Source organism: Cherax quadricarinatus, chromosome 59 (assembly GCF_038502225.1).
Source record: "Cherax quadricarinatus isolate ZL_2023a chromosome 59, ASM3850222v1, whole genome shotgun sequence".
Taxonomy (NCBI): Eukaryota; Metazoa; Arthropoda; class Malacostraca; order Decapoda; family Parastacidae; genus Cherax; species Cherax quadricarinatus.
This window is the reverse complement of record NC_091350.1, coordinates 12,078,344-12,105,325: the sequence shown is the minus strand read 5'-3', so window position 1 is coordinate 12,105,325 and position 26,982 is coordinate 12,078,344. Positions and strand designations below refer to the sequence as shown.

At 45.9% G+C, this 26,982-nt stretch overlaps 1 protein-coding gene across 3 annotated transcripts in view; it reads left to right on the top strand.

Moving 5' to 3' along the window:
• LOC128698804 (neuronal acetylcholine receptor subunit alpha-5-like) overlaps positions 1-26,982 on the top strand; it is a 169,959-nt gene that overhangs the window by 102,803 nt on the left and 40,174 nt on the right. The gene's annotated exons all lie outside the window — the stretch shown is intronic.

Sequence of the window (26,982 nt, the reverse complement as noted above, 5' to 3'; positions counted from 1 at the left end):
CCCACACAAGTCGTATCCTCTTCCGAGCAACAAAGGCACCAAAATCCTAGTAATACCTCTGATCCTACTGTTTTAGATAATGTTACTCAGAACAGATGACTAGTGTCAGAAAGTGTATCTGACGAAAAGATTCGTTCAGCCATGAGTCCTTACTTTTCGAGTGGTAAAGTAGGATTTGATGAATCACATCTACCTGAGATAGTTACTTTCAGAGACACTGGCAGTTATCTCACATTATTGAGAGAAGATGTACTGCCCATAACTGATGATACCTATTGCAAGATAGATGTATTGTTAGAAGCCTATGGTGGGGCTGTTATAAAAGTACCTCTTCACAAAGTTTATATTCAAACAAGCTATTATACTGGTTATATTTCAGTGGGTATATCCAGTGGTGTATTTCCCATCAGGTCAGTGGACTTGTTGATAGGGAACGATATCCTTCATGCTGGTATATGTAAAGAACCACTTGTGACTGATAATAACACTGATGATAATTATGCCATTGAACCTTGTAGAGAGAAACCTATTTTATTTCCTCTCAGCGCAATTACTAGAGCTATGTCAAAGATTCAACAACCATCCTTGTCTCCTGTTGAGTTAGTGGATGACAATGATTTGGGCTTGAATATGTTGTTTAGTGACGCTCTGCGCCCAGGATCATTAACACTGACTCCCCCCAGTCATCAACCTAGTCAGGACACAACTGACGTTAAATTTCTAACTCATGATGATTTAATCAAGGATCAGTTTGTTGATCAGTCACTGGAAAGACTGAGAGATATAGCAGTTACTGAGAGTGAAGCAAAGGATCTCGATAATTGTTACTATTATAGTAACGGTGTACTGATGGAGAAAAATACATGCAAGTTGTCAGCTGATAGTGTTTCCACCACAGTCAAGCATCTCGTAGTGTTACCAGTTACATTTCGTGAACAAGCCACTGATTTTGCTCACAATAGTCCCATAGGAGGACATTTGGGTGTCAAGAAGATACTCGGTAAACTGGCAAAACATTTTACTTGGCCAAAGATGAAGGAAACAGTAGCTGATCATGTGCGACGTTGCCACGTGTGTCAAGTGACAGGCAAGCCAGCGCACACACCTCCACCTGCACCTCTCATTCCTATCATGTGCATGGTGAACCATTCTCACGTCTTATTATTGATTGTGTTGGTCCTTTGCCTAGAACCAAACTAGGAAACCAATACTTATTTACTATTATGGACGCTGCAACACGCTATCCCGAAGCTATTCCTATGAGAAAAATTAATGCTCGTGCTATTGTGAGAGCGCTAATGAAATTTTTCTCCCAGGTTGGATTGCCACGAGAGATACAGTCAGATCAGGGATCTAATTTCACTTCTAAGATCTTTCGAGAAGCATTATCCCACCTAGGAATAAAGTCTGTACTTTCAACCAGTTATCATCCACAGTCACAAGGTGCTCTAGAGAGATTTCATCAGACACTGAAGTCCATGATGAGAGCTTATTGTGAACATTTTTCTAGAGACTGGGATGAGGGTATACCTTTTCTTCTGTTCGCTATGAGAGAAAGTGAGCAAGAAAGTCTCGGATTTAGTCCATTTGAATTAATATTCGGACACCAAGTGCGTGGTCCTCTCGCAGTGTTGAAAGACGTGTGGACAGGAAAATCAAATCCATCATTGAGTACTTCACCTTCATTAATGCAACAACATTTGACAGCCGCTAGAGAGCTAGCTTCGAAAAACCTAGTTTCAGCCCAAGCTAGAATGAAGCAACATTATGACAAGCGTGCTGTCTCTCGTTCTTTTAAAGCAGGAGATAAGGTGATGGCTCGGAAATTAGTACCAGGTCATGCTCTACAAGCCAGGTATGATAGTCCCCTGGAAGTAGTGAAAAAGCTTAGCGACGTAAATTATTTGGTACGTACGCCTGGGAAAAAGAAATCTAATCATGTGTACCATGTTAACCAGCTTAAGGCATACTACGCTAGTCCTCTACCTACTACTTCTATTCTTCCTAGGACAGAGGAAGAAAACGTCAGTCTACCTGACATCTCTAGAGGTATAGAGGTGCGTTTAGAAAATTCAGTGACTCTACAGTCACTAGACGATTTTCTTAGTAACCTTGGAATTGATAAAGCTGGTGATATTAAAAACATGATTTTGCATTTCCCTGAATTGTTCAGTGATGTTCCTAAACGTTGTACTCTAGGTGTACATGACGTTGATGTACAGGGAGCATCACCCATTAAGCAATCACCATATAGGATGAGTCCAACAAAGCATAAAGCATTGAGAGAAGAGGTTGATTTTCTGTTATCTCACGGACTTATTGAGTGCAGTAAAAGTGGGAACAGCACTTGACGCATCTCAGAGCATTGTTTGAGAGACTGGCGCTCTACAACTTCACTGTTAACTTAGCTAAATGTAGTTTTGGTCAAGCCAAGATTACCTATCTAGGCTTTTGTATCGGCCAAGGTGAGGTTGCTCCTATAGAGGCTAAGGTTCGTGCAATTTCTGAATTTCCAGTGCCACAGGATAGGAAGGGAGTACAGAGATTCCTGGGTATGGCAGGATATTATCGCAGGTTCTGTCCAAACTTTTCTCAGATTGCAGCTCCTCTCACTGAGCTTACTAGTAGTAAAGTTCAGTTCACCTGGACTAGAGATTGTTCAGACTCGTTCAAAAGGTTGAAGCGCTTACTATCCTCTGCTCCTGTGTTGAAGAGTCCTAATTTCAATCTTCCCTTCTTTTTACATATAGATGCGAGTGGTTATGCGGTGGGCGCTGTGCTGCTCCAACAGTCAACATCCACTGACATTCTCCATCCTATATGTTACTATTTTTTTTTTTTTTATATTTTATTTAAAACAGTGCGATACAAATGACAGAAATATATTAAAAAGATACACGACAAAAGATTACTGCACTAGAATCGCACTTAACCCGAGACCTAATAACGACACCATACAGTACAGTGGTAATACACACTCACACACACCACACCGTTATGTTACATTGGTATTATTACACTCACACACAACACACCGTATATTACAGTGATAATACACTCACACAACACTATACATTACAGTGGTATTGCTTTATTTGTTAAAGAACATCTCTAACAAGGTTACATATTACCAAACATCAAACACTGGAAATTATGAAGATTGTACAATAAAACAGAGATAAAAACAAACAAACACGCACAATGACACACACAAGCACACACATTACACTACATGAGACTACATCAGGCACATACTAGGTGAGGTTTCTGCCTGTCAACACACGTATGCAAGACTAATTCTAAGATCTTAGGTGCTTAACAGAGCACCACGATACTCAAAACATTAATATTGGCGATTATCACGAGATCTTAACATACATAGGTATTTACTATTCAAAGAAGGAAACGGTATAATACTAAAAGTCACTATAAAAAACATCCAATATAACAAAACAAAACTACGATATGATATTTTACATCTCAGCAAAACAAAGAAAAATAATGCAAACTAGTTACATGTAATATAATATTACTGAAAAGCACACTGTAACACAGCATAAAATATAACAAAATAAAAATCAATTGCTATACGCTAGGAAACACTTTTTACCACTTACAATTGAATCAAAAACAGTAAAGACTCCTATGCACATATTTGAGTCTCATAGAAAATTTTCATCATAAAGTCCTTGAAATGATTTATACATGATAAAATATGCAATCGTAGTGCTACACCTTCCTCAATGATAATTGTGTAGTTCTTGAAAACCTCGGGGTAATAACCCTACTGCCTCTAGATATCAAAACTCAATTATACATCCATATAAACAGCTCTCCATGCTCACACCCAAGTCTAGGAAAATAGCCCGTCGTATCCCCTTACCCATTTTGCAAATCCCATAAATCCCTTAATGTGAAATTTCGATAACCCTCACTAAAATCTCTCTCCCATCTCCCTCCATACACCCCTTTATTTCTACACTGTGTCCTATAAAAAGTTGCTGCCAATGCATTAATTCTTGCACGCACGTCCGCCTCCCTCATAGCCCACATCATGTATATATAATCCGTAATCATATACCCAATCGCATTCTCAACCCTTTTATTCACCCCAGTTATATCTAAACTTAAAACCCTCAAAACCTGCAAACCCCCTCCCCCCACTAACCTTAAAACCTTACCCATCCAAACCCTTATAAGTTCAATACAATCGCAAAAATATACCGTATGATAAATAGTCGCCAGTCCTCCACAACCCTTGCATTCCCCATCCTCTCGTATTTTCTTATAGAATAAAACCATCCCTGACGGCAAGATTCCATGTAAAAATCTATACATAACTTCTCTGACTTTAGGTTTTAAACGCAATTTATTTAAACGCCCCCAAATATTATGCCAATCATACATCGGATAAACTCCTTCTACCGCCGCTACCACAGCCTTACCATCTGCCCTATCAAGATTTCTCAATTTAATTTGTGAGTGATCCCTCACGTTTATGAAGACCCGTAACATTGCCTCACCTATCATGAACTCCCGACCCCCCCACCACCGTCGCATATCCTGATGTATCCTATGAAGACCGTCTTCTTTCGCCCCCCCCTCCCGCTTATAACTATGTTTTAAATACATACTTATTATCCTCTTTTCGACATCTATAAGACCCAGCCCTCCACGGCCAACCGGGAGTGTGACAACCGCTCTACTTAACCATTCGCTCCCTGTTCCCCAAATGAATCTAAAAACACTTTTTTGTAACCTTTTTAACTCACAACGAAGTATCGGAAATATTACCGTAACATGCCATAGTTTACTATATAATAACACATTCGTTGTTATCACCCTTTGTTGCAAACTTAAATTAGCAGCTCTTAACCCACTAAGACGCTTCAGAACACTATCAACGATACGCACGGAATTTATTTGTTGTGCTGACTTGATATCATTTACATAAACGATCCCACATATCTTTATTTGGTCCACCCTTTCCCACCTTTCAGCTACCATTCCTTCCTCACGCGACCCTTTTCCAAGATTCATATACTTTGTTTTCCCCATGTTGATCGTCATGCCAGTAGCCTTTTCAAAAACTTTCACTAACTTTTCTACCCGAATCAAATCCATGTTTTCTCTCACCAAAATCGTCGTGTCGTCGACATATCCAACAATGCCCGCTCCCCCACCCCTTACATTACCCATCCCATTTGCTTCCAATAAAACCCTTATCCCTCTATAAAAGGGATCTTGAAAACAAGCAAAAAAATTTGTGAAAGGGGACAACCTTGACGCAAACCCCTTCCCATCTGAATCCGATCTCCCAACCTCCCATTCACCTGCACACGCAAAGATGCCTCTTGATACATTAATTTGGCCCATGATATAATTTCCGCCCCAAACCCCTGCCATCTCATTATCTTCCATAACGTCTCCCGTTCCACACTATCATATGCCGCCTCCCAATCTATAGCCAATACCCCCCCCCTCCCAATCTTACTCTTTCTTCAATAAAACTTCTAATCATACCGTGACCTTCATACATAGACCTGCCCGGCACCCCATATTGTCCCTTGTCAATCACTTTGCCCAGGACTTTTTTTATTCTGTTGGCCAAGATCCTTCCAAAAATTTTATAGTCCCCACATAATAACGAGTTTGCACGATAATCTTTAACCGTTAATGGCTCGCCTTTAGGAACTAGGACGACCACAGCCAACCTTTGTTGTTCCCCTAAAACCCCATCCCGCTTCATGATATTGAATAAACGTACCAAAAACCCCTTTAAAACGTTCCAATTTTGAAGATAAAAGTCGCTGGGCAACCCATCTATTCCTGGCGCCTTACCCAATTGCGCCCCAGATAAAGCCTCCCAAGTCTCACACTCCGTTATCGGCCCTCCCAACATCAAACGATCATGCTCCTCCAGCTCACAACGCACAAACCTACCGATTGACTGCAATGCAATTTCACTTATTCCAACACTTTGCGTTTTCAATTTAACCCAAGCATCAATATACCCACTCATACCCTCCGTCGTCGTCAACACCTGATTCACTCTATACCCCTGCATACCTACCTGGACATTCAACCCCATTAACTCCATTGCTTTGCGACGTCTGTGTTGATTCCTCAACACACACGCCGACGGCCGATCTCCCCACAAAACCTCTTCGATTCCACCCTTAAGCCTTTCCCCGTCAAACCTTTCGTTTTGTAAATTTCGTAGTTGCTCCTTAATTCGTTCAATTTCTGTAACAGGATAATTAGCATTCGCTTGTACATAGCAGTCGCGCAACTGCCCCTCTAAATATCGTTGGAAACCATACTGTAACTGATTATATCTCACTCCCTGACTAATATAAAATTCCTTAATTCGCTTTTTGGCTATCATTTCCCACCAATTAACCAAAGCCACATCTCCAGGTGCTTCAACCACAAGGCGTTCCCACATATGCCCAAAAGACAAACGACTTTCCTCTCTCTTCAATAACTTTACATTTAATTTCCAAAATGACGGACCCCTTCTAGGCACACCCTCAATATCTACATCCATTACAACTCCTCTATGATCCGAAAAAACCACATTTATCACACTCACTCTCCGCACTGTAACCGCACTAGACACGTACATTCTATCTAATCTCGCCGCATAATCTCGTCTAATGAAAGTATGCTCCACATTGCCACCCCCCCCACACACATCCATTAAACCCACACTCGTCAATAAATCTCCCAGGAACCCCAAGCAACAACCCGCTCCTCGAGGCTCCACATCTTTTCGTCGTATTACACAATTCCAGTCTCCCCCTATTATCGCTACATTTGGTAAACTACGTAGATGATATACTAATACATCTTGTACAAAATGAGTTTTAAGTCGTACATCTCCCTCGGCCGGCCCATATACACCTACAAAACTTATATGTACTCTACCCCATAAACCATCCACCCTAATCACTCTCCCCTCCCCCCTTTCACTATGGCGTACTACAAACGGGCTATTTTCCTTTACCAGAATGGCGACGCCTCCTTTTAACCTCGTCGCATATTCCATATACACATCGTAACCATCTAATTCTAACTCATATCCAATTCTGTAATTGTGTTCTTGGATAAATACCACATCCACATCTAGACGCACCAAAAATTCATTAAACCACTTTCGCTTCCGCTCAGATCTCAAACCGTTAATATTTATTGTCAAAACCTTAAAGTCAATTAATGGGATTTTCCTTTGGTTCTAGGTATAGACTTTTCACTTATACATTTTACACCTCTATCCCTCTCCCCTTTTTTGGGAATCACCTTGATAAACTCTTGTTTCGTGGATTCACTGTTCCCTTTCCTTTGTACATCCGCCCAAGACTTTTTCCCTGGCCTTTGGGCAGGAGTAAGCACGTCGTCTGAGTCTGGTGGGGTCGCAGTTCGCTTTCGCGTCCTACCCTCCACCTGCATTGGGATTTCTTTAGTACTATCATGATGCACCTCCACTTCTGCTATATTTACCATCATACCATGCGACACCCCAGACTCAATGCTTTCATCCGTCGCCTCACCATGATGCTCAACCGATCCCAAATTTGCACCTGGTTCCTCCACACGGTTGACGATCGACTCGTCTAACAATACATCCAGTGCCTTCACTAAAGACGCCGCTACATCCTCGTCCCCCATAGTGGGCAGAGTCTCTTCAAATACTTTATTTATATCCAGTGATGGTGATTCTTCTCGCTGTTTTGCATCCTCCAAAGCATTCTCCTGCGCTTTTTCTACCTCTTCACTCCAAGATGTCCGTTGTCGAGACGGGTGAGCATAAGACTGTTCTCGTCCCTCAACTTCCTCGACCTCTTCCGGTTGTTGCTGTTGCGATATTTGGAGATTCCCACGACGCTTACCACACTGTGCCGCTATGTGGTCATACGATCCACACAGCCGACACGTACGACGTTGCCCCGCATATGTTACATATACTTGAGTTCGAAATGCTTGCAACATAATATAGGACGGTATGGGATGGCGTAAGGTCATTTTGACTGAATATGTTCCCTCCAAACTTCCAGCATAAGGTCCAGCGGCCCACCGACCTGCAGAGGCCATATGAACCGTACCATAATTACGTAGTTCATCTTTTATAACAAATTCATTCGCCTCAAAAGGCACATTCCTTATTTTAACCCATGTGTAGTGTCGTGATACATCATGTAGACGTACTGATACAGCTGAATTGACGGCTATAATGGTCTCTTGATACTTATCCACCACCGCTTCATAAACATTTGCTGACGTCATTTTAACGAAGATCCGTGTCGTCCCATTAAGTGCTACACCACATATCTCTTCATTAGCGATACCGTATGTATCACGGATAATCGCCGGTAGTAACAAGTCCATCGCGGCTCCAGTGACAGCCCCACGGGTCAACTCAACGCAAACAGTGTTGATGCGCCTGTAGCTTTGCAGCGCCATGTTGGTAAATGAGCAGCGCACGTCCTCACTTCTCAATGGTTGTGACGAACTGAGGTAGCTCGCCTGAAAACAGCAGAGGGGGGCCGTGCACAACCGCACTCCACCGAGGTCAGGCAGCGAATCTCTCCTTAATAATTATCAGTTACATTAAATTAACGTAATGTTATGCCCAAATACCTTTTGTTACTTGCTATGTCAAATTCAGTAAAGTAACTTAATCCCTCCAGTCCATATTAACTATATATACTCATGTCATGTCTAATTATTATATTTATGTATTCACAGTATTGTTGTGTGAGGAGGAGACAAGCTGAGTGTTGAGTGAGTAGTGTCGTGTGGGCGAGGTACTGCGTGGCGCAACACTGTCCTGTCGCAGACCCCCCCATCCCCCTTCACTACACACCTTAAGCTGTTTCATACTCAGATGTTCATACTGCCTCGCATTCCACCACCACTACTTAAGAGTGGAATGCAGTCTCCTCTACTATGATCGAGCCTCAACGTGCCCTCCTTGTCAGCGCTATCCTGTCTCTACACTGATGTATATAACCACGAGTATGCAGAGATACGATACTGTGTACTGCCCTAGTACTAGGGGTATATCCTAGTGACGGACGCTGTGAAATTGTAGAAGTGCTTGGCACAAGAGAGACTGATTAAATTTTATATTATATTGTTAGTAATGTAACCTGAGTAATCAGTAATAATGTGAAAGACATTAATGCAACTCCTAGAGCGACCCTCTGTCGTGTTGGGGGGGGGGGTTGCAACCCCTGAATGGGTTACAATGATTATGTATATATATATAATGTATATTACCTTTTCATATAATTTTATATTGCTTATATTTGCGATAATAGCTAAATCGCAAATGTATTGCCTTATATTGTTATTTGACGTAGCTTATGTTGTTAGGATGTACATAATATGTGCTCAGTTCAAGTCTTGATTGTCAAACTACTGTAATTATCGCTTGTCGCTCGTTATACTGCCGGCTTCTGAGCTGTGCTGCAACCCACGGAGCTATCACGTGATCGAGGGGGGTGTCCTCACCTCACGTGAAGTATTCAGTCTGATCTAGACTCTCTTGGTGGTTGGACAGATTGTCTGTCTCATTATTCTTGTTAGTTCTGTAGAGCTCTGTTCACAGAACATTGTATAGACTTAGTGATTTTCGACGTTGTACTGAGGTTGTGTGTCACATAGACACTCGGAACATCTCAGGTCCTGAGCTGTAACTTCTCACTTAACTTGTACTGGTATCTGTGTATTATCACAGTCAGGGATTTTCTTATGCTGAACTTAGATTCAGTATTATGGGAGTTTTGTGACTTTTGTGGAGGATCTGCAGATGGTCCCTACTTAGTGTCGTTATATTATCTCCTTGTTCCTGATTCTGTGTCGCAGTTGCTTGTTATATTGCTATTGGGCTTAGCATTCTTTTTATTGTTCAAGCAGACTGTTCTGGTTGCCAGTTGGTCAAGAAGTTAGTTTATTTGAGGACTTTGTCAGTCACTTGTTTAAGTCTAGTCGAGTCGTGAGACATAGTGAACTACTTAGAGCACTTACACACATACACAAACTTACTTGTACATATTTGTAATATCTTATTAAATGTTAATGTACCAGACGGTACTTACGAATTATAAATGTGATATGTGCTTTCAGCACGATAATATTGAACTCGAGAGAAGTGATATTATTTTGATTACTGTGATTAATTTAATTTAATTTAATTTGATAATATACCTCTAGACTTAATAAATTTATTAAATTTTAATTTCTCTAGTTAGTAGCCTACCAGTTGTAATCCTGAAGCACTATTGAATCATACTGAATTCTAATGGATAATTGGACAAGAATACTTACTACTTGTTACGAAAACCCAGTAACAGGCTGGATGCTAGAAGGGCAGTCCTTTCTAGTATTCACTGGAGATCTCTAAGCTTTTAGAATCGCGTTTTTTGTAACACATGTGTCGTATGTTTCCTCTCCACCTCCCAGTAACACGTGTCGTGTGTTTCCTCTCCACCTCCCAGGAACATGTTTCGTGTGTTTCCTCTCCACCTCCCAGTAACATGTGTCGTGTGTTTCCTCTCCACCTCCCAGTAACACGTGTCGTGTGTTTCCTCTCCACCTCCCAGGAACATGTGTCGTGTGTTTCCTCTCCACCCCCCAGTAATATGTGTCGTGTGTTTCTTCTCCACCTCCCAGTAACACGTGTCGTGCGTGTTTCCTCTCCACCTCCCAGTAACACGTGTCGTGCGTATTTCCTCTCCACCTCCCAGTAACATGTGTCGTGCATGTTTCCTCTCCATCTCCCAGTAACATGTGTCGTGCGTGTTTCCTCTCCACCTCCCAGTAACACGTGTCGTGCATGTTTCCTCTCCATCTCCCAGTAACATGTGTCGTGCGTGTTTCCTCTCCACCTCCCAGTAACACGTGTCGTGCATGTTTCCTCTCCATCTCCCAGTAACATGTGTCGTGCATGTTTCCTCTCCATCTCCCAGTAACACGTGTCGTGCATGTTTCCTCTCCATCTCCCAGTAACATGTGTCGTGCGTGTTTCCTCTCCATCTCCTAGTAACATGTGTCGTGCGTGTTTCCTCTCCGTCTCCCAGTAACACGTGTCGTGCATGTTTCCACTCCATCTCCCAGTAACATGTGTCTTGCGTGTTTCCTCTCCATCTCCCAGTAACATGTGTCATGCGTGTTTCCTCTCCATCTCCCAGTAACATGTGTCGTGCGTGTTTCCTCTCCATCTCCCAGTAACATGTGTCGTGCGTGTTTCCCCTCCACCTCCCAGTAACATGTGTCGTGCGTGTTTCCTCTCCATCTCCAAGTAACATGTGTCGTGCGTGTTTCCTCTCCATCTCCAAGTAACATGTGTCGTGCGTGTTTCCCCTCCATCTCCTAGTAACATGTGTCGTGCGTGTTTCCTCTCCGTCTCCCAGTAACACGTGTCGTGCATGTTTCCACTCCATCTCCCAGTAACATGTGTCGTGCGTGTTTCCTCTCCACCTCCCAGTAACATGTGTCATGCGTGTTTCCTCTCCATCTCCCAGTAACATGTGTCGTGCGTGTTTCCTCTCCATCTCCCAGTAACATGTGTCGTGCGTGTTTCCCCTCCACCTCCCAGCAACATGTGGCGTGCATGTTTCCTCTCCATCTCCCAGTAACATGTGTCGTGCGTGTTTCCTCTCCACCTCCCAGTAACATGTGTCGTGCGTGTTTCCTCTCCATCTCCCAGTAACATGTGTCGTGCGTGTTTCCTCTCCACCTCCCAGTAACACGTGTCGTGCATGTTTCCTCTCCATCTCCCAGTAACATGTGTCGTGCATGTTTCCTCTCCACCTCCCAGTAACACGTGTCGTGCATGTTTCCTCTCCATCTCCCAGTAACATGTGTCGTGCGTGTTTCCTCTCCATCTCCCAGTAACACGTGTCGTGCGTGTTTCCTCTCCATCTCCCAGTAACATGTGTCGTGCGTGTTTCCTCTCCATCTCCCAGTAACATGTGTCGTGCGTTATTCCTCTCCATCTCCCAGTAACATGTGTCGTGCGTGTTTCCTCTCCATCTCCCAGTAACATGATAGGATAGGATGGGATTTCGTTCGGATTTTTAACCCCGGAGGGTTAGCCACCCAGGATAACCCAAGAAAGTCAGTGCGTCATCGAGAACTGTCTAACTTATTTCCATTGGGGTCCTTAATCTTGTCCCCCAGGATGCGACCCACACCAGTCGACTAACACCCAGGTACCTATTTCCTGCTAGGTGAACAGGACAACAGGTGTAAGGAAACGTGTCGAAATGTTTCCACCCGCCGGGAATCGAACCCGGGCCCTCCGTGTGTGAAGCGGGAGCTTTAGCCACCAGGCCACCGGGCCATGTGTCGTGCGTGTTTCCTCTCCATCTCCCAGTAACATGTGTCGTGCGTGTTTCCTCTCCACCTCCCAGTAACATGTGTCGTGCGTGTTTCCTCTCCATCTCCCAGTAACATGTGTCGTGCGTGTTTCCTCTCCATCTCCCAGTAACATGTGTCGTGCGTGTTTCCTCTCCACCTCCCAGTAACATGTGTCGTGCGTTTCCTCTCCATCTCCCAGTAACACGTGTCGTGCGTGTTTCCTCTCGATCTCCCAGTAACATGTGTCGTGCGTGTTTCCTCTCCATCTCCCAGCAACATGTGTCGTGCGTGTTTCCTCTCCATCTCCCAGTAACATGTGTCGTGCGTGTTTCCTCTCCATCTCCAAGTAACATGTGTCGTGCGTGTTTCCTCTCCTTCTCCCAGTAACACGTGTCGTGCATGTTTCCACTCCATCTCCCAGTAACATGTGTCTTGCGTGTTTCCTCTCCATCTCCCAGTAACATGTGTCATGCGTGTTTCCTTTCCATCTCCCAGTAACATGTGTCGTGCGTGTTTCCTCTCCATCTCCCAGTAACATGTGTCGTGCGTGTTTCCCCTCCACCTCCCAGTAACATGTGTCGTGCGTGTTTCCTCTCCATCTCCAAGTAACATGTGTCGTGCGTGTTTCCTCTCCATCTCCAAGTAACATGTGTCGTGCGTGTTTCCTCTCCATCTCCTAGTAACATGTGTCGTGCGTGTTTCCTCTCCGTCTCCCAGTAACACGTGTCGTGCATGTTTCCACTCCATCTCCCAGTAACATGTGTCGTGCGTGTTTCCTCTCCATCTCCCAGTAACATGTGTCATGCGTGGTTCCTCTCCATCTCCCAGTAACATGTGTCGTGCGTGTTTCCTCTCCATCTCCCAGTAACATGTGTCGTGCGTGTTTCCCCTCCACCTCCCAGTAACATGTGTCGTGCGTGTTTCCTCTCCATCTCCCAGTAACATGTGTCGTGCGTGTTTCCTCTCCATCTCCCAGTAACATGTGTCGTGCGTGTTTCCTCTCCATCTCCCAGTAACATGTGTCGTGCGTGTTTCCTCTCCATCTCCCAGTAACATGTGTCGTGCGTGTTTCCTCTCCATCTCCCAGTAACATGTGTCGTGCGTGTTTCCCCTCCACCTCCCAGTAACATGTGTCGTGCGTGTTTCCTCTCCATCTCCAAGTAACATGTGTCGTGCGTGTTTCCTCTCCATCTCCCAGTAACATGCGTCGTGCGTGCTTCCCCTCCACCTCCCAGTAACATGTGTCGTGCGTGTTTCCTCTCCATCTCCAAGTAACATGTGTCGTGCGTGTTTCCTCTCCATCTCCCAGTAACATGTGTCGTGCGTGATTCCTCTCCATCTCCCAGTAACATGTGTCGTGCGTGTTTCCCCTCCACCTCCCAGTAACATGTGTCGTGCGTGTTTCCTCTCCATCTCCCAGTAACATGTGTCGTGCGTGTTTCCTCTCCATCTCCCAGTAACATGCGTCGTGCGTGCTTCCCCTCCACCTCCCAGTAACATGTGTCGTGCGTGTTTCCTCTCCACCTCCCAGTAACATGTGTCGTGCGTGTTTCCTCTCCACCTCCCAGTAACATGTGTCGTGCGTGTTTCCTCTCCACCTCCCAGTAACATGTGTCGTGCATGTTTCCTCTCCATCTCCCAGTAACATGTGTCGTGCGTGTTTCCTCTCCATCTCCCAGTAACATGTGTCGTGCGTGTTTCCTCTCCATCTCCCAGTACATGTGTCGTGCGTGTTTCCTCTCCATCTCACAGTAACATGTGTCGTGCGTGTTTCCTCTCCATCTCCCAGTACATGTGTCGTGCATGTTTCCTCTCCATCTCCAAGTAACATGTGTCGTGCGTGTTTCCTCTCCATCTCCCAGTAACATGTGTCGTGCGTGTTTCCTCTCCACCTCCCAGTAACATGTGTCGTGCGTGTTTCCTCTCCACCTCCCAGTAACATGTGTCGTGCGTGTTTCCTCTCCATCTCCCAGTAACATGTGTCGTGCGTGTTTCCTCTCCACCTCCCAGTAACATGTGTCGTGCGTGTTTCCTCTCCATCTCCCAGTAACATGTGTCGTGCGTGTTTCCTCTCCATCTCCCAGTAACATGTGTCGTGCGTGTTTCCTCTCCATCTCCCAGTACATGTGTCGTGCGTGTTTCCTCTCCACCTCCCAGTAACATGTGTCGTGCGTGTTTCCTCTCCATCTCCCAGTAACATGTGTCGTGCGTGTTTCCTCTCCATCTCCCAGTAACATGTGTCGTGCGTGTTTCCTCTCCATCTCCCAGTAACATGCGTCGTGCGTGTTTCCTCTCCACCTCCCAGTAACATGTGTCGTGCGTGCTTCCTCTCCACCTCCCAGTAACATGCGTCGTGCGTGCTTCCTCTCCATCTCCCAGTAACATGTGTCGTGCGTGCTTCCTCTCCATCTCCCAGTAACATGCGTCGTGCGTGTTTCCTCTCCATCTCCCAGTAACACACGTCGTGCGTGTTTCCTCTCCATCTCCCAGTAACATGCGTCGTGCGTGTTTCCTCTCCATCTCCCAGTAACACAAGTCGTGCGTGTTTCCTCTCCATCTCCCAGTAACATGTGTCGTGCGTGTTTCCTCTCCATCTCCCAGTAACATGTGTCGTGCATGCTTCCTCTCCAACTCCCAGTAACATGTGTCGTGCGTGTTTCCTCTCCATCTCCCAGTAACATGTGTCGTGCGTGTTTCCTCTCCATCTCCCAGTAACATGTGTCGTGCGTGTTTCCTCTCCATCTCCCAGTAACACGTGTCGTGCGTGTTTCCTCTCCATCTCCCAGTAACACGTGTCGTGCGTGTTTCCTCTCCATCTCCCAGTAACATGTGTCGTGCGTGTTTCCTCTCCATCTCCCAGTAACATGTGTCCTGCATGTTTCCTCTCCACCTCCCAGTAACATGTGTCCTGCATGTTTCCTCTCCACCTCCCAGTAACATGTGTCCTGCATGTTTCCTCTCCATCTCCCAGTAACATGTGTCGTGCGTGTTTCCTCTCCACCTCCCAGTAACATGTGTCGTGCGTGTTTCCTCTCCACCTCCCAGTAACATGTGTCGTGCGTGTTTCCTCTCCATCTCCCAGTAACATGTGTCGTGCGTGTTTCCTCTCCATCTCCCAGTAACATGTGTCGTGCGTGTTTCCTCTCCACCTCCCAGTAACATGTGTCGTGCGTGTTTCCTCTCCATCTCCCAGTAACATGTGTCGTGCGTGTTTCCTCTCCATCTCCCAGTAACATGTGTCGTGCGTGTTTCCTCTCCACCTCCCAGTAACATGTGTCGTGCGTGTTTCCTCTCCACCTCCCAGTAACATGTGTCGTGCATGTTTCCTCTCCATCTCCCAGTAACATGTGTCGTGCGTGTTTCTTCTCCATCTCCCAGTAACATGTGTCGTGCGTGTTTCCTCTCCATCTCCCAGTAACATGTGTCGTGCGTGTTTCCTCTCCATCTCCCAGTAACATGTGTCGTGCGTGTTTCCTCTCCATCTCCCAGTAACATGTGTCGTGCGTGTTTCCTCTCCATCTCCCAGTAACATGTGTCGTGCGTGTTTCCTCTCCACCTCCCAGTAACATGTGTCGTGCGTGTTTCCTCTCCATCTCCAAGTAACATGTGTCGTGCGTGTTTCCTCTCCATCTCCCAGTAACATGCGTCGTGCGTGCTTCCCCTCCACCTCCCAGTAACATGTGTCGTGCGTGTTTCCTCTCCATCTCCCAGTAACATGTGTCGTGCGTGCTTCCTCTCCACCTCCCAGTAACATGCGTCGTGCGTGCTTCCTCTCCATCTCCCAGTAACATGTGTCGTGCGTGTTTCCTCTCCACCTCCCAGTAACATGTGTCGTGCGTGCTTCCTCTCCATCTCCCAGTAACATGTGTCGTGCGTGTTTCCTCTCCATCTCCCAGTAACATGCGTCGTGCGTGCTTCCTCTCCATCTCACAGTAACATGCGTCGTGCGTGCTTCCTCTCCATCTCCCAGTAACATGTGTCGTGCGTGTTTCCTCTCCACCTCCCAGTAACATGTGTCGTGCGTGCTTCCTCTCCATCTCCCAGTAACATGCGTCGTGCGTGCTTCCTCTCCATCTCACAGTAACATGCGTCGTGCGTGCTTCCTCTCCATCTCCCAGTAACATGTGTCGTGCGTGCTTCCTCTCCATCTCCCAGTAACATGCGTCGTGCGTGTTTCCTCTCCATCTCCCAGTAACACACGTCGTGCGTGTTTCCTCTCCATCTCCCAGTAACATGCGTCGTGCGTGTTTCCTCTCCATCTCCCAGTAACACACGTCGTGCGTGTTTCCTCTCCATCTCCCAGTAACATGTGTCGTGCGTGTTTCCTCTCCATCTCCCAGTAACATGTGTCGTGCGTGTTTCCTCTCCATCTCCCAGTAACATGTGTCGTGCATGTTTCCTCTCCATCTCCCAGTAACATGTGTCGTGCGTGTTTCCTCTCCATCTCCCAGTAACATGTGTCGTGCGTGTTTCCTCTCCATCTCCCAGTAACATGTGTCGTGCGTGTTTCCTCTCCATCTCCCAGTAACACGTGTCGTGCGTGTTTCCTCTCCATCTCCCAGTAACACGTGTCGTGCGTGTTTCCTCTCCATCTCCCAGTAACACGTGTCGTGCGTGTTTCCTCTCCATCTCCCAGTAACACGTGTCGTGCATGTTTCCTCTCCATCTCCCAGTAACATGTGTCGTGCGTGTTTCCTCTCCATCTCCCAGTAACATGTGTCCTGCATGTTTCCTCTCCACCTCCTAGTAACATGTGTCCTGCATGTTTCCTCTCCACCTCCCAGTAACATGTGTCGTGCGTGTTTCCTCTCCATCTCCCAGTAACATGTGTCGTGCATGTTTCCTCTCCATCTCCCAGTAACATGTGTCCTGCATGTTTCCTCTCCATCTCCCAGTAACATGTGTCCTGCATGTTTCCTCTCCATCTCCCAGTAACATGTGTCGTGCGTGTTTCCTCTCCACCTCCCAGTAACATGTGTCGTGCGTGTTTCCTCTCCACCTCCCAGTAACATGTGTCGTGCGTGTTTCCTCTCCACCTCCCAGTAACATGTGTCGTGCGTGTTTCCTCTCCATCTCCCAGTAACATGTGTCCTGCATGTTTCCTCTCCACCTCCTAGTAACATGTGTCCTGCATGTTTCCTCTCCACCTCCCAGTAACATGTGTCGTGCGTGTTTCCTCTCCATCTCCCAGTAACATGTGTCGTGCATGTTTCCTCTCCATCTCCCAGTAACATGTGTCCTGCATGTTTCCTCTCCATCTCCCAGTAACATGTGTCCTGCATGTTTCCTCTCCATCTCCCAGTAACATGTGTCGTGCGTGTTTCCTCTCCACCTCCCAGTAACATGTGTCGTGCGTGTTTCCTCTCCACCTCCCAGTAACATGTGTCGTGCGTGTTTCCTCTCCACCTCCCAGTAACATGTGTCGTGCGTGTTTCCTCTCCACCTCCCAGTAACATGTGTCGTGCGTGTTTCCTCTCCATCTCCCAGTAACATGTGTCGTGCGTGTTTCCTTTCCATCTCCCAATAACACGTGTCGTGCATGTTTCCTCTCCACCTCCCAGTAACATGTGTCGTGCATGTTTCCTCTCCATCTCCAAGTAACATGTGTCGTGCGTGTTTCCTCTCCATCTCCAAGTAACATGTGTCGTGCGTGTTTCCTCTCCATCTCCCAGTAACATGTGTCGTGCGTGTTTCCTCTCCATCTCCCAGTAACATGTGTCGTGCATGTTTCCTCTCCACCTCCCAGTAACATGTGTCGTGCATGTTTCCTCTCCATCTCCAAGTAACATGTGTCGTGCGTGTTTCCTCTCCATCTCCCAGTAACATGTGTCGTGCGTGTTTCCTCTCCATCTCCCAGTAACATGTGTCGTGCGTGTTTCCTCTCCATCTCCCAGTAACATGTGTCGTGCATGTTTCCTCTCCATCTCCAAGTAACATGTGTCGTGCGTGTTTCCTCTCCATCTCCAAGTAACATGTGTCGTGCGTGTTTCCTCTCCATCTCCCAGTAACATGTGTCGTGCGTGTTTCCTCTCCATCTCCAAGTAACATGTGTCGTGCGTGTTTCCTCTCCATCTCCCAGTAACATGTGTCGTGCGTGTTTCCTCTCCATCTCCCAGTAACATGCGTCGTGCGTGTTTCCTCTCCACCTCCCAGTAACATGTGTCGTGCGTGCTTCCTCTCCACCTCCCAGTAACATGCGTCGTGCGTGCTTCCTCTCCATCTCCCAGTAACATGTGTCGTGCGTGCTTCCTCTCCATCTCCCAGTAACATGCGTCGTGCGTGTTTCCTCTCCATCTCCCAGTAACACACGTCGTGCGTGTTTCCTCTCCATCTCCCAGTAACATGCGTCGTGCGTGTTTCCTCTCCATCTCCCAGTAACACAAGTCGTGCGTGTTTCCTCTCCATCTCCCAGTAACATGTGTCGTGCGTGTTTCCTCTCCATCTCCCAGTAACATGTGTCGTGCATGTTTCCTCTCCATCTCCCAGTAACATGTGTCGTGCGTGTTTCCTCTCCATCTCCCAGTAACATGTGTCGTGCGTGTTTCCTCTCCATCTCCCAGTAACATGTGTCGTGCGTGTTTCCTCTCCATCTCCCAGTAACACGTGTCGTGCGTGTTTCCTCTCCATCTCCCAGTAACACGTGTCGTGCGTGTTTCCTCTCCATCTCCCAGTAACATGTGTCGTGCGTGTTTCCTCTCCATCTCCCAGTAACATGTGTCCTGCATGTTTCCTCTCCACCTCCCAGTAACATGTGTCCTGCATGTTTCCTCTCCACCTCCCAGTAACATGTGTCCTGCATGTTTCCTCTCCATCTCCCAGTAACATGTGTCGTGCGTGTTTCCTCTCCACCTCCCAGTAACATGTGTCGTGCGTGTTTCCTCTCCACCTCCCAGTAACATGTGTCGTGCGTGTTTCCTCTCCATCTCCCAGTAACATGTGTCGTGCGTGTTTCCTCTCCATCTCCCAGTAACATGTGTCGTGCGTGTTTCCTCTCCACCTCCCAGTAACATGTGTCGTGCGTGTTTCCTCTCCATCTCCCAGTAATATGTGTCGTGCGTGTTTCCTCTCCATCTCCCAGTAACATGTGTCGTGCGTGTTTCCTCTCCACCTCCCAGTAACATGTGTCGTGCGTGTTTCCTCTCCACCTCCCAGTAACATGTGTCGTGCATGTTTCCTCTCCATCTCCCAGTAACATATGTCGTGCGTGTTTCCTCTCCATCTCCCAGTAACATGTGTCGTGCGTATTTCCTCTCCATCTCCCAGTAACATGTGTCGTGCGTGTTTCCTCTCCATCTCCCAGTAACATGTGTCGTGCATGTTTCCTCTCCATCTCCCAGTAACATGTGTCGTGCGTGTTTCCTCTCCACCTCCCAGTAACATGTGTCGCGCGTGTTTCCTCTCCATCTCCCAGTAACATGTGTCGTGCGTGTTTCCTCTCCATCTCCCAGTAACATGTGTCGTGCATGTTTCCTCTCCATCTCCCAGTAACATGTGTCGTGCGTGTTTCCTCTCCACCTCCCAGTAACATGTGTCGCGCGTGTTTCCTCTCCATCTCCCAGTAACATGTGTCGTGCGTATTTCCTCTCCATCTCCCAGTAACATGTGTCGTGCGTGTTTCCTCTCCACCTCCCAGTAACATGTGTCGTGCGTGTTTCCTCTCCACCTCCCAGTAACATGTGTCGTGCGTGTTTCCTCTCCACCTCCCAGTAACATGTGTCGTGCGTGTTTCCTCTCCATCTCCCAGTAACATGTGTCGTGCGTGTTACCTCTCCATCTCCCAGTAACATGTGTCGTGCGTGTTACCTCTCCATCTCCCAGTAACATGTGTCGTGCGTGCTTCCTCTCCATCTCCCAGTAACATGTGTCGTGCGTGTTTCCTCTCCATCTCCCAGTAACATGTGTCGTGCGTGCTTCCTCTCCATCTCCCAGTAACATGTGTCGTGCGTGTTTCCTCTCCATCTCCCAGTAACATGCGTCGTGCGTGCTTCCTCTCCATCTCACAGTAACATGTGTCGTGCGTGTTTCCTCTCCACCTCCCAGTAACATGTGTCGTGCGTGCTTCCTCTCCATCTCCCAGTAACATGCGTCGTGCGTGTTTCCTCTCCATCTCACAGTAACATGCGTCGTGCGTGCTTCCTCTCCATCTCCCAGTAACATGTGTCGTGCGTGCTTCCTCTCCATCTCCCAGTAACATGCGTCGTGCGTGTTTCCTCTCCATCTCCCAGTAACATGCGTCGTGCGTGCTTCCTCTCCATCTCACAGTAACATGTGTCGTGCGTGTTTCCTCTCCACCTCCCAGTAACATGTGTCGTGCGTGTTTCCTCTCCATCTCCCAGTAACATGCGTCGTGCGTGCTTCCTCTCCATCTCACAGTAACATGCGTCGTGCGTGCTTCCTCTCCATCTCCCAGTAACATGTGTCGTGCGTGCTTCCTCTCCATCTCCCAGTATCATGCGTCGTGCGTGTTTCCTCTCCATCTCCCAGTAACACACGTCGTGCGTGTTTCCTCTCCATCTCCCAGTAACATGCGTCGTGCGTGTTTCCTCTCCATCTCCCAGTAACACACGTCGTGCGTGTTTCCTCTCCATCTCCCAGTAACATGTGTCGTGCGTGTTTCCTCTCCATCTCCCAGTAACATGTGTCGTGCGTGTTTCCTCTCCATCTCCCAGTAACATGTGTCGTGCATGTTTCCTCTCCATCTCCCAGTAACATGTGTCGTGCGTGTTTCCTCTCCATCTCCCAGTAACATGTGTCGTGCGTGTTTCCTCTCCATCTCCCAGTAACATGTGTCGTGCGTGTTTCCTCTCCATCTCCCAGTAACACGTGTCGTGCGTGTTTCCTCTCCATCTCCCAGTAACACGTGTCGTGCGTGTTTCCTCTCCATCTCCCAGTAACACGTGTCGTGCATGTTTCCTCTCCATCTCCCAGTAACATGTGTCGTGCGTGTTTCCTCTCCATCTCCCAGTAACATGTGTCCTGCATGTTTCCTCTCCACCTCCCAGTAACATGTGTCCTGCATGTTTCCTCTCCACCTCCCAGTAACATGTGTCGTGCGTGTTTCCTCTCCATCTCCCAGTAACATGTGTCCTGCATGTTTCCTCTCCATCTCCCAGTAACATGTGTCCTGCATGTTTCCTCTCCATCTCCCAGTAACATGTGTCCTGCATGTTTCCTCTCCACCTCCCAGTAACATGTGTCCTGCATGTTTCCTCTCCATCTCCCAGTAACATGTGTCGTGCGTGTTTCCTCTCCACCTCCCAGTAACATGTGTCGTGCGTGTTTCCTCTCCACCTCCCAGTAACATGTGTCGTGCGTGTTTCCTCTCCATCTCCCAGTAACATGTGTCGTGCGTGTTTCCTTTCCATCTCCCAATAACACGTGTCGTGCATGTTTCCTCTCCACCTCCCAGTAACATGTGTCGTGCATGTTTCCTCTCCATCTCCAAGTAACATGTGTCGTGCGTGTTTCCTCTCCATCTCCAAGTAACATGTGTCGTGCGTGTTTCCTCTCCATCTCCCAATAACATGTGTCGTGCGTGTTTCCTCTCCATCTCCCAGTAATATGTGTCGTGCGTGTTTCCTCTCCATCTCCCAGTAACATGTGTCGTGCGTGTTTCCTCTCCACCTCCCAGTAACATGTGTCGTGCGTGTTTCCTCTCCATCTCCCAGTAACAAGTGTCGTGCGTGTTTCCTCTCCACCTCCCAGTAACATGTGTCGTGTGTTTCCTCTCCACCCCCCAGTAATATGTGTCGTGTGTTTCTTCTCCACCTCCCAGTAACACGTGTCGTGCGTGTTTCCTCTCCACCTCCCAGTAACATGTGTCGTGCGTGTTTCCTCTCCACCTCCCAGTAACATGTGTCGTGCGTGTTTCCTCTCCATCTCCCAGTAACAAGTGTCGTGCGTGTTTCCTCTCCATCTCCCAGTAACACGTGTCGTGCGTGTTTCCTCTCCACCTCCCAGTAACATGTGTCGTGAGTGTTTCCTCTCCATCTATCAGTAACATGTGTCGTGCGTGTTTCCTCTCCACCTCCCAGTAACATGTGTCGTGCGTGTTTCCTCTCCACCTCCCAGTAACACGTGTCGTGCGTGTTTCCTCTCCACCTGTTATTATTATATCTGGGAGTGAAAGTTTCCTTTTTACCTCAGTGGAACACTAATTACCAATTAACCTCACTTGTTTAATTTGTTTATTAAATATAATATATCAAAACAAAAAGTATTCATTCAAAATACTGGAGGAATTATATAACATGATATGGAGAATACAATGATATATTACACTAACAATGAATGTATGAGAAATAAAAAGATTAGCTAACAGATTACCTTAAACTCTTAAGACGACCATGTCCTCATCTCCGTCTTAACTCGTGTGTGGCTGGGTCCAGTCTGAACACTTCCACTCCCACCATGAAGGAGCAACTGACATCTTATTTTACATCTCCCAACATTTCAAACTCAGGTGGAGTGTCTGATGCCCAACATCACATCTGTTCTTCCCGTATTTAAAATATCACAGTTACGAGAACTTATGATTGGTCTAAACTTTTAAAAGGTTATTTTATTTTTAGCTTTCAAATATACAAATTCTTAAACATGCAGAAGCTATATGAGACTAGTTGCAATATTTTTTTTTATTATTTAATTTTTATTATCACACTGGCCGATTCCCACCAAGGCAGGGTGGCCCGAAAAAGAAAAACTTTCACCATCACTCACTCCATCACTGTCTTGCCAGAAGGGTGCTTTACACTACAGTTTTTAAACTGCAACATTAACACCCCTCCTTCAGAGTGCAGGCACTGTACTTCCCATCTCCAGGACTCAAGTCCGGCCTGCCGGTTTCCCTGAACCCCTTCATAAATGTTACTTTGCTCACACTCCAACAGTACGTCAAGTATTAAAAACCATTTGTCTCCATTCACTCCTATCAAACACGCTCACGCATGCCTGCTGGAAGTCCAAGCCCCTCGCACACAAAACCTCCTTTACCCCCTCCCTCCAACCTTTCCTAGGCCGACCCCTACCCCGCCTTCCTTCCACTACAGACTGATACACTCTTGAAGTTATTCTGTTTCGCTCCATTCTCTCCACATGTCCGAACCACCTCAACAACCCTTCCTCAGCCCTCTGGACAAAAGTTTTGGTAATCCCGCACCTCCTCCTAACTTCCAAACTACGAATTTGTAAAGTAAAAGGACACAAGTGCAACTAATGTGACATTTATTGTGGCAACGTTTCGCTCTCCAGGAGCTTTATCAAGCCATTACAAACAATACATGGACACAGAGGGTATATAAAGGCTCAGAGTGAGTGAATACCTCACTCTGAGCCTTTATATACCCTCTGTGTCCATGTATTGTTTGTAATGGCTTGATAAAGCTCCTGGAGAGCGAAACGTTGCCACAATAAATGTCACATTAGTTGCACTTGTGTCCTTTTACTTTACATATTGTCGGTAATTCTACCAACTTTATTACAAACTACGAATTCTCTGCATTATATTCACACCACACATTGCTCTCAGACATGACATCTCCACTGCCTCCAGCCTTCTCCTCGCTGCAACATTCATCACCCATGCTTCACACCCATATAAGAGCGTTGGTAAAACTATACTCTCATACATTCCCCTCTTTGCCTCCAAGGACAAAGTTCTTTGTCTCCACAGACTCCTAAGTGCACCACTCACCCTTTTCCCCTCATCAATTCTATGATTCACCTCATCTTTCATAGACCCATCCGCTGACACGTCCACTCCCAAATATCTGAATACATTCACCTCCTCCATACTCTCTCCCTCCAATCTGATATCCAATCTTTCATCACCTAATCTTTTTGTTATCCTCATAACCTTACTCTTTCTTGTATTCACTTTCAATTTTCTTCTTTTACACAACCTACCAAATTCATCCACCAATCTCTGCAACTTCTCTTCAGAATCTCCCAAGAGCACAGTGTCATCAGCAAAGAGCAACTGTGACAACTCCCACTTTATGTGTGATTCTTTATCTTTTAACTCCACGCCTCTTGCCAAGACCCTCGCATTTACTTCTCTTACAACCCCATCTATAAATATATTAAACAACCACGGTGACATCACACATCCTTGTCTAAGGCCTACTTTTACTGGGAAATAATTTCCCTCTTTCCTACATACTCTAACTTGAGCCTCACTATCCTCGTAAAAACTCTTCACTGCTTTCAGTAACCTACCTCCTACACCATAAACCTGCAACATCTGCCACATTGCCCCCCTATCCACCCTGCCATACGCCTTTTCCAAATCCATAAATGCCACAAAGACCTCTTTAGCCTTATCTAAATACTGTTCACTTATATGTTTCACTGTAAACACCTGGTCCACACCCCCCCTACCTTTCCTAAAGCCTCCTTGTTCATCTGCTATCCTATTCTCCGTCTTACTCTTAATTCTTTCAATAATAACTCTACCATACACTTTGCCAGGTATACTCAACAGACTTATCCCCCTATAATTTTTGCACTCTCTTTTATCCCCTTTGCCTTTATACAAAGGAACTATGCATGCTCTCTGCCAATCCCTAGGTACCTTACCCTCTTCCATACATTTATTAAATAATTGCACCAACCACTCCAAAACTATATCCCCACCTGCTTTTAACATTTCTATCTTTATCCCATCAATCCCGGCTGCCTTACCCCCTTTCATTTTACCTACTGCCTCACGAACTTCCCCCACACTCACAACTGGCTCTTCCTCACTCCTACAAGATGTTATTCCTCCTTGCCCTATGCACGAAATCACAGCTTCCCTATCTTCATCAACATTTAACAATTCCTCAAAATATTCCCTCCATCTTCCCAATACCTCTAACTCTCCATTTAATAACTCTCCTCTCCTATTTTTAACTGACAAATCCATTTGTTCCCTAGGCTTTCTTAACTTGTTAATCTCACTCCAAAACTTTTTCTTATTTTCAACAAAATTTGTTGATAACATCTCACCCACTCTCTCATTTGCTCTCTTTTTACATTGCTTCAACACTCTATTAACCTCTCTCTTTTTCTCCATATACTCTTCCATCCTTGCATCACTTCTACTTTGTAAAAACTTCTCATATGCTAACTTTTTCTCCCTTACTACTCTCTTCACATCATCATTCCATCAATTGCTCCTCTTCCCTCCCGCACCCACTTTCCTGTAACCACAAACTTCTGCTGAACACTCTAACACTACATTTTTAAACCTACCCCATACCTCTTCGACCCCATTGCCTATGCTCTCATTAGCCCATCTATCCTCCAATAGCTGTTTATATCTTACCCTAACTGCCTCCTCTTTTAGTTTATAAACCTTCACCTCTCTCTTCCCTGATGCTTCTATTCTCCTTGTATCCCATCTACCTTTTACTCTCAGTGTAGCTACAACTAGAAAGTGATCTGATATATCTGTGGCTCCTCTATAAACATGTACATCCTGAAGTCTACTCAACAGTCTTTTATCTACCAATACATAATCCAACAAACTACTGTCATTTCGCCCTACATCATATCTTGTATACTTATTTATCCTCTTTTTCTTAAAATATGTATTACCTATAACTAAACCCCTTTCTATACAAAGTTCAATCAAAGGGCTCCCATTATCATTTACACCTGGCACCCCATACTTACCTACCACACCCTCTCTAAAAGTTTCTCCTACTTTAGCATTCAGGTCCCCTACCACAATTACTCTCTCACTTGGTTCAAAGGCTCCTATACATTCACTTAACATCTCCCAAAATCTCTCTCTCTCCTCTGCATTCCTCTCTTCTCCAGGTGCATACACGCTTATTATGACCCACTTCTCGCATCCAACCTTTACTTTAATCCACATAATTCTTGAATTTACACATTCATAGTCTCTTTTCTCCTTCCATAACTGATCATTCAACATTACTGCTACCCCTTCCTTTGCTCTAACTCTCTCAGATACTCCAGATTTAATCCCATTTATTTCCCCCCACCGAAACTCCCCTACCCCCTTCAGCTTTGTTTCGCTTAGGGCCAGGACATCCAACTTCTTTTCATTCATAACATCAGCAATCATCTGTTTCTTGTCATCCGCACTACATCCACGCACATTTAAGCATCCCAGTTTTATAAAGTTTTTCTTCTTCTCTTTTTTAGTAAATGTCTACAGGAGAAGGGGTTACTAGCCCATTGCTCCCGGCATTTTAGTCGTCTCATACGACACGCATGGCTTACGGTGGAAAGATTCTTTTCCACTTCCCCATGGACAATAGAAGAAATAAAGAGGAACAAGAGCTATTTAGAAAAAGGAGAAAAACCTAGATGTATGTATATATATATGCATGTGCGTGTCTGTGAAGTGTGACCAAAGCGTAAGTAGGAGTAGCAAGATATCCCTGTTATCTAGCGTGTTTATGAGACAGAAAAAGAAACCAGCAATCCTACCATCATGCAAAACAGTTACAGGTTTCTGTTTCACAGTCATCTGGCAGGACGGTAGTACTTCCCTGGGTGGTTGCTGTCTACCAACCTACTACCTACTAATTGCAATATTCAACCTCAAAATAATCCAAGACATTTTCTTATAATAATTAGCATGTTAAGGCGAGTTCCTCCCAT